At 40.7% G+C, this 7,783-nt stretch overlaps 1 pseudogene; it reads right to left on the bottom strand.

Moving 5' to 3' along the window:
- The window catches only part of LOC123946530, a 90,279-nt pseudogene extending 82,891 nt beyond the window's left edge, over window positions 1–7,388 (bottom strand).
- Between the last annotated feature and the right edge of the window lie 395 nt (window positions 7,389–7,783).

Here is a 7,783-nt window from a genome sequence, read left to right on the forward strand (position 1 = left end):
CATGATTATCTGTTTTGTGTGTGTTGAGTTTGAGAAGTTCTTTATAGATGCTGGATATCAGCCTTTTGTCTGTATTGTCGTTTGCAAATATCTTCTCCCATTCCGTGGGCTGCCTCTTTGTTTTGTTGACTGTGTCCTTTGCTGTGCAGAAGCTTTTGATCTTGATGAAGTCCCAAAAGTTCATTTTCGCTTTTGTTTCCTTTGCCTTTGGAGATATATCTTGAAAGAAGTTGCTGTGGCTGATATCGAAGAGGTTACTGCCTATGTTCTCCTCGAGGATTCTGATGGATTCCTGTCTCATGTTGAGGTCTTTTATCCATTTCAAGTTTATCTTTGTGTACGGTGTAAGAGAATGGTCGATTTTCATTCTTCTACATATAGCTGTCCAATTTTCCCAGCACCCTTTATTGAAGAGACTATCTTTTTTCCACTGTATATTTTTTTCCTGCTTTGTCGAAGATTATTTGACCACAGAGTTGAGGGTCCATATCTGGGCTCTCTACTCTGTTCCACTGGTCTATGTGTCTGTTTTTATGCCAGTACCATGCTGTCTTGGTAATCACAGCTTTGTAGTAAAGCTTGAAATCAGGTAAAGTGATACCCCCAGTTTTGTTTTTCTTTTTCAACATTTCCTTAGCAATTAGGGATCTCTTCTGATTCCATACAAATTTTAGGATTATTTGCTTCAGCTCTTTGAAAAAAAAAACAGTGGAATTTTGATCAGAATGGCATTAAAAGTAGAGATTGCTCTAGGCAGTATAGACATTTTAACAGTGTTTATTTTTCCAATCCAAGAGCATGGAATGGTCTTCCATCTTTTGCACTACTGGGTATTTACCCCAAAGATACAGATGTAGTGAAAAGAAGGGCCATCTGTACCCCAATGTTTATAGCAGCAATGGCCATGGTCGCCAAACTGTGGAAAGAACCAAGATGCCCTTCAATGGACGAATGGATAAGGAAGATGTGGTCCATATACACGATGAAGTATCATGCCTCCATCAAGAAGGATGAATACCCAACTTTTATATCAACATGGACGGGACTGGAAGAGATTATGCTGAGTGAAATAAGTCAAGCAGAAAGAGTCAATTATCATATGGTTTCACTTATTTGTGGAACATAACAAATAACATGGAGGACATAGGGAGATGGAGAGGAGAAGGGAGTTGAGGGAAATTGGAAGGGGAGATGAACCATGAGAGACTACGGACTCTGAAAAACAGTCTGAGGGTTTTGAAGGGGCGGAGGATGGGAGGTTGGGGGAGCCAGGTGGTGGGTATTATGGAGGGCATGTATTGCATGGAGCACTGGATATGGTGCATAAACAATGAATTCTGTTATGCTGAAAAGAAAAAAAAATAATAAAAAAGAAAAAGCCCACTGGTCCAGTCACAGAAAGGACAGGCAAGTCAGGGACCCAGAGGGACTTTTCCATGCTGTTGTGAGCAGTAAGACACTGTTGTTGATGGTACCCAAACATCCTTCCTTTTCTTCCCTGGAAGAAAAGTGCTTTTGCATGCATCAAAGCAGAGCATTTGTGTTTCCCAGACTTTAAGGCTGAGTAGTCTTGATTAGTCTTCAGATAAGGACAAATGACATTCTCCTGGACATTCTACTAGCCCTTTGGATTTAGGTTGGACAGATCCTGACTAGTAAAAAGAGGCAGTAAAAAAGACAAGAAAAAGGTAAAAAGGAAAAGAAAGCTCTGTGTTTATTTACCTTGACAAATACCGGGGGCTACAGATCTTCTAACAATGATAAAAATACCTCCTGCAATGAGAAAAAATATTTTCTCTCTATATGGGAGGAATAAAAACCCAACCTATCTGATATTATCCTTCAAAAGTAACAGAAGCACATTTTTAATTCTTCTAGGATAAACCATTTTCAAACTAACATCTAAATACTAAATTTATCCACTGAAATTTTAGCCAATTATAGTTACTCTATACAAATAGCTTCATGTCTTCAAAATGAGGACCTAAAACCCCATCCAGCTGAAACACTAGTTTTTCTGAACAGTCTCAAATTTTAAATTGTTAACCCATAGTTACAGTGGTGATGAAAATTCCACAGTGATATTCTGACAAATTAGCTTATATAAATATAGTCCATTTTATTCTCTCTTCAAGTAAATACTAACACATAAACAAATAAAAATCCCTTTCATTTAAAATGTATGTGTGCGCATGTGTGTGTTTACACAGAGGAAAAGGTGGCAGATGAAATTTTAAAATATATAGTATTTACACTGCAAGGACATAAAAAGTTATTAAAACATCAACCCAGGCAAGGATATACTAGCTAACATAAAATAAATTAAAAATACTAACAGCTAATTGTTATTAAGCACCAGGCATAATGCTAAAACTGTACTATGGTTACGCCTGGCCATCTTTGACAATGGCAGAGTGGAAATGTGGCTAGTTGGAACTGAAAAGTGCTAGAACTGTAAAATACACATGGGTTTGGAAACACAGTATGAAGAAAAAGTAAAATATATCAGTAATATTTATTTTCATATCGAATGATAATACATATTGAGTTAAAGGAGCCAAATAAACTTCACTTCGTCTGGTGTTTTTTTCCTCCTGGTTTTAGCGCGGGTCCTAGAAAGTTTGAACTTCTGTGTGTGGCCGCCATTTTGTTTCTACAAGACGGTAATGTTCTTGCTTCCTTCACTGTCTTAGATAAGAAGCTCATGGGGCAGGCTATGGAGGTACCGGCGGTCAAACCCGTCCTGAAGGCTGTGTTCATCCCTCTACCTCTGGCCCCTGTGGCTCCCGGGCTCCCCACATGAAGTAAAGCCATGGTACTATAATCAACACCGTGATTCTTTTAATCATGTAATTGTTGTATAGCAGTGTATTTCTTGTACTAGAATAATTGTGTCTGATTGCTGAAATCAGAATCAGACAACATAGACTCTAGTCATGCTTTGCATGAGATACCTGTGTCATTTCATAATATCTCGAGTACAGCTCACACTGGCGATGTGGTTATAAACTGAACTCCCTCCTCCAATACATCATCCTTAAAAGCAGCTCCTAGTCTCTCCCAGATTAACCTCTTTCTGGGACGACTGGTGACAGGACCTCACTTCCTTTCAGAGGAACCCTTGTGTTAACAAGTGTGGCCTGGCTCACTGGGCCCAAGTAGACCGTTCCTCCCAGATCTGCCTTGTCTGAGATTGGCACTTCCCCGCTGAAGGATTGCTGCCTGCTGAGTGCTCCCTACCAAGGCCCTTCCCGGGAAGGCCCTGGCTTTAAGTTTCTTTGAGGGACGCTCAGGTGTGTTTTGAGCGCCAGAGCATGGGTCAGATCGGCCAAGGTCTCTCTGAGGTTGTCCTGCAGTTCAGTTTTTCTCTCTGCTCAAATCTTCATGGATTTCCTCACATGTTACTCCTAAGAGTCCTTCCTGATAAAATTCTGTAAACAAATTTCAGTCTTTATTTTCTGTGGAAACAAATCTAAAACAGACAGAGTCAGAGCCACCTAGTCATAGGAGATTGCTCAGGTGCATTGCTGAAAGATTAAAATATTGTCCTACTTGGGACACTGACCTCCCAGTACAGGTTGACTCTTCAAGGTCACCCTAAGATAAGATTGGCCTTCCCTACAGTCACACTGTTAACAGAATCCAAGTAAAACCTGGGTGGTGCAGTTGCTTGGGAATGCCATTCTTCCTTCAAAGATGGTGGGAAGAAGCGAGGATTTATCTGCCTCTGTAGACACCTCATGCCACGTTCCTCTGTGTGGATGACATCTTCTCGCAATATTCCAGAAACTTCAAGAATCTGGATATTCTCCTCAGTTGCCCTCTTCTGAGAATCACTGTTCAATCAGGTGCTTTGGGGCAGTTTTCCATGACTGGAATCTGGGCATTTCTTTCGCATACTTTCAGCATCTTATTTGGGGAATTGTAAGCTCATTCAATGAGATAATGCCTGTTGTTCCAGCTTAAAGCATTAATTGCCATGTTTCCTCATCTTATGAATCAGAAACTGATTCCCTTGCTGACTTCTGAGGGTCAGAAGTGCAGCTCCTCACGTCCTGCCTGGGAGTGCCATCTCTGTCATTTCTGATTGCCCTCAACTGAGCTCCGGGGTGGAGGGGCGCTCGTCCCATGAGATCCTTATCAGCAGTAAGTTATTTTGGTGAATCATCTGACTTGTCCTGTCTCATTTTCAGAATGCAATTTATACTCAGGCAGTAACATCCAGACTTCCCAACAAATTTTTCAAGAGGAGAAAGGGAAAGAGTTTTCCCACTAGAGCTGTTTAATACTGACAGGGAAAGACCAATTTCACAACAGAGACAAGCTGTCCTCTGTCCCGGAGACCCTGCCCAAGCAGCATCAGTGTGTGTGGTTTTCTGCAACCCTCGGGCTCACCAATGCCTAACCAGTGAACTGAACTTGGGTTGTGTCCTGCCTCATCTGAAGACTAATGGGACATTTAAAAGCCCTTTCTTTTTCCTAATTAAAGAAAGCTAGAGATCACTGGTCCAAGCATCTGATAATGAGGAGAAAATCACCAGAGTGGTTTCCACTTGTGTTTAGACACATGCTTACAAAAGAAGTACATGTTGATTCTGCTAATCTTCCGCAGGCTTCAGGGTCTCGGTTTTTTTGAAGACACACTCTGTCTCCTAGGAAGTTGGTCCCCTAAAGAGTGTGTAAGGCTAGGTCTAGAGTGGAAAGAAGATGGAGGACTGGACTACTTCGGGCAGTGCAGATGGGTTCCAGCAAAACCCATCCGTTCTCTGCAAACTTCTCTGATCCTTGCCTAGTGAGCTTTCACACCGTGGCTCAGGCAATTGCTCTCAGAGTGTGGTCCCAAGGTTTCTTAGACATAGCCATGTATGCTCACCATCTTCTCCACCCAGTAAAGCATTTCCAAGGTTTGGAAGGTCTTTGAGTCCAGTTGGTCAAGGCCACTGCCATCAGCTATGGGAGATCCCTCATAATAGCACTGCCCTTTATCCTTTTGCATAGGCTAGACACCTGGAATCATCCTTAGCTGTTCTTTTTCCCTTGCTTAACACATGAATAAAAGCTCTCCTGATTTACTTCTCCTATACATCTCTCAGATCCATCAACTTTTCTCGATTTGTTCTGCTGCTACCTGAGTTTGAGCCTTCAGCACTTGTTCCCCTGTTCCTAATCCATGACCCTTCCCCAAAATTCCCTCACTTCTAATCAGAATATCTGTCCCAAAGATGTTCAAGATACTTCTCCACTGTTTACAACGTTTCATGTTTCTTCATTGCTTTCAGAGAAAAATAAAGTAAAATTCTTCACTTTTGTCCCCTATTTGCTCTTTACCCTCACCTGGTGTCTCTGCTCCCCGCCCCTCACTCCTGCAGTACTGGCCTTCTTAGTGCACGCCTGGGCACACCATGCTCACTTCCACTGTGGGGCCATTCTTGCCTCAGCAGGTGCTGTCCTAAAACCCTTAGCTAGTTTTTTCCCACTCGTCCTTCAGACTTTAAGATACATATACATCCATGGAAGCATTTCCTGTCTTGGTGAGTTTTCTTCACCACCATACAATTTCACATAATAATTCTTTCCTTTTATAATATCTGTCACACCTTGTAATTCTACAGCATGGGCAGAAACTGTAGGAATAATGTCAGTCTTCTCCACTAGACTGTTCTTCATGAGAAAAGGTAACTACATGCCTTATCTCCAAGGTCAAGGAACTGTTGTTATTTGTTTGTTTGTTTGTTTATTTATTTATGAGAAAGGAGCTTTCCTTTCCTCCCTTGGATTTTTTAAATACCAAAATACTTTGATGAAAAAGTCTTTTTTTTTTAATTGCTGGTGGGAATGCAAAATGGGACAGCCACTTTGGAAGAGCGTTTTGCAGTTTCCTGTACAAGACTAAGCAAGTCTATCATACAATGCAGCAACCCCATTCCTTGGTATTTACCTAAAGGAGTTGAAAGTTGTCCACACAAAAGTCTTCACACAGATGTTTAGAGTAGCTTTATCCATAATTGCCAAAACTCGGAGGTAATCAAGATGTCTTTTGGTGGGTGAATGGATAAACAAACTGTGATACATCCAGACAATGGGATATTATCCAGTGGACACAGAGGAAACTTAAATGCATATTACCAAGTGAAGGAAGCCAATCTGAAAAGGCTCTATACGGGGTGCCTGGGTGGCTCAGTGGTTAAAGCCTCTGCCTTCGGCTCAGGTCATGATCTCAGGGTCCTGGGATCAAGCCCCGCATTGGGCTCTCTGCTCAGCGGGGAGCCTGTTTCCTCCCTTCTCTCTCTCTCTGCCTGCCTCTCTGCCTACTTGTGATCTGTCAAATAAATAAATAAAATCTTAAAAAAAATGAAAAGGCTCTATACTGTACGATCCCAATTATACAGCATTCTGGAAAAGGTAAATCTATAGAGACAGTAAAAAGATCAGTGATTGCCAGAGGTTTGGGAAGAGAGAGGAATGAATAGGTGGAGAACAATGGATTTATTGGGCAATAAAACTACCCTGAACCATCCCGTAATTATGGATACTAGTCATTATCTGTCAAAACACAGAGAAGGTACAACACAAAGAGTGAACTCTAATGTAGACTATAGACTTTGGGTGATTATGATATGTCAATATCTGTTCATCAGTTGTAATAAACGTAATAAACATCCCCACGTGTGGGATGTTGATGGTGGGGGAGGATTTGAGTGTGTGTGTGGAGGGGATATTTGGGAACTCTGCATTTTCTACTGTACATTCCTATGAACCTAAAACTGTGAAAACCTTATAATTAAAAAAATAAATATTTCAGAACTGAAAAAAAAAAGGTAACAAGTCTGTCCTTGTAAAGTAAGTGTAACTAATGAACCTGATTCTTCTCCAAAATTCTAAAATTCTGCCTTAAATAAATGTCTTAATACCAGTGATGTCTATGGGATATGTTCTGAAAGGCAAACAGAGAAGAGGAATTATTGGTCACAAGCGTAACCAATACACCAATTTCTCTCATGTGTCTAGAACCTGAATGTAGCAGAAATTAAAATGTTCGCACCATGTTTCTTAGACATCATTTTACATTCAACTCGCAGATCTCAGATCTATTTTAACTAACACTTTGTTCCATTTTCTTAACCAAATTCACATTTTCGAAAATTAAATTTGTTACTGTTGTGCTTTCTATAGATTTCTAGTGGTCTTCTCACGAGACTGTAGGTGACATAAACGTGTTAGAGTAACTTGTATACCGTCTGTGCTAACTACACCTTGACCTGTGTCTTTCCCCCAGGATCCAGCTGGCAGATTCCTTGCCTTTCAAGGCCTGGCTCAAGTCTCACCCTCTCGGTAAGACCGTTCTCTTCAACACCGTCACTACCGAAGAATATTAATTTCTTTATCATGCTTTACCATTTTCCCTTTAACTTCTAACATACTACATAATTTACTTACTTCCATATTTATTATTTATCATCTGTCTCCCTCAGCTAGATTTGTGTTTTATTTTGTGATCTACCCAGGCATTGCAACAGTGCATAACTGGTGCTTAATAAATATTGATCAAGTGAATGACAAATGATTCTTTTTCAAAGATAAGTCTACAATTAATATATGAAATAAAACTATTTTAAAAAATGCATTCTCCCTTCCTAATTTATTCAGGACTTTCCCTGAAACTCGTATCATCTTTCATTGTGTCCGTCCAGCATGCCCCAGCCATCACAGCTGGTTTCCTCAACTAGCAGCTTCTCTCTCATCAGGCTTGAAGGTTAGAGCCCAAAATAACAGATGCTTCACT

The sequence above is a fragment of the Meles meles genome, chromosome 7, assembly GCF_922984935.1.
Source record: "Meles meles chromosome 7, mMelMel3.1 paternal haplotype, whole genome shotgun sequence".
In the NCBI taxonomy this organism is placed as follows: Eukaryota; Metazoa; Chordata; class Mammalia; order Carnivora; family Mustelidae; genus Meles; species Meles meles.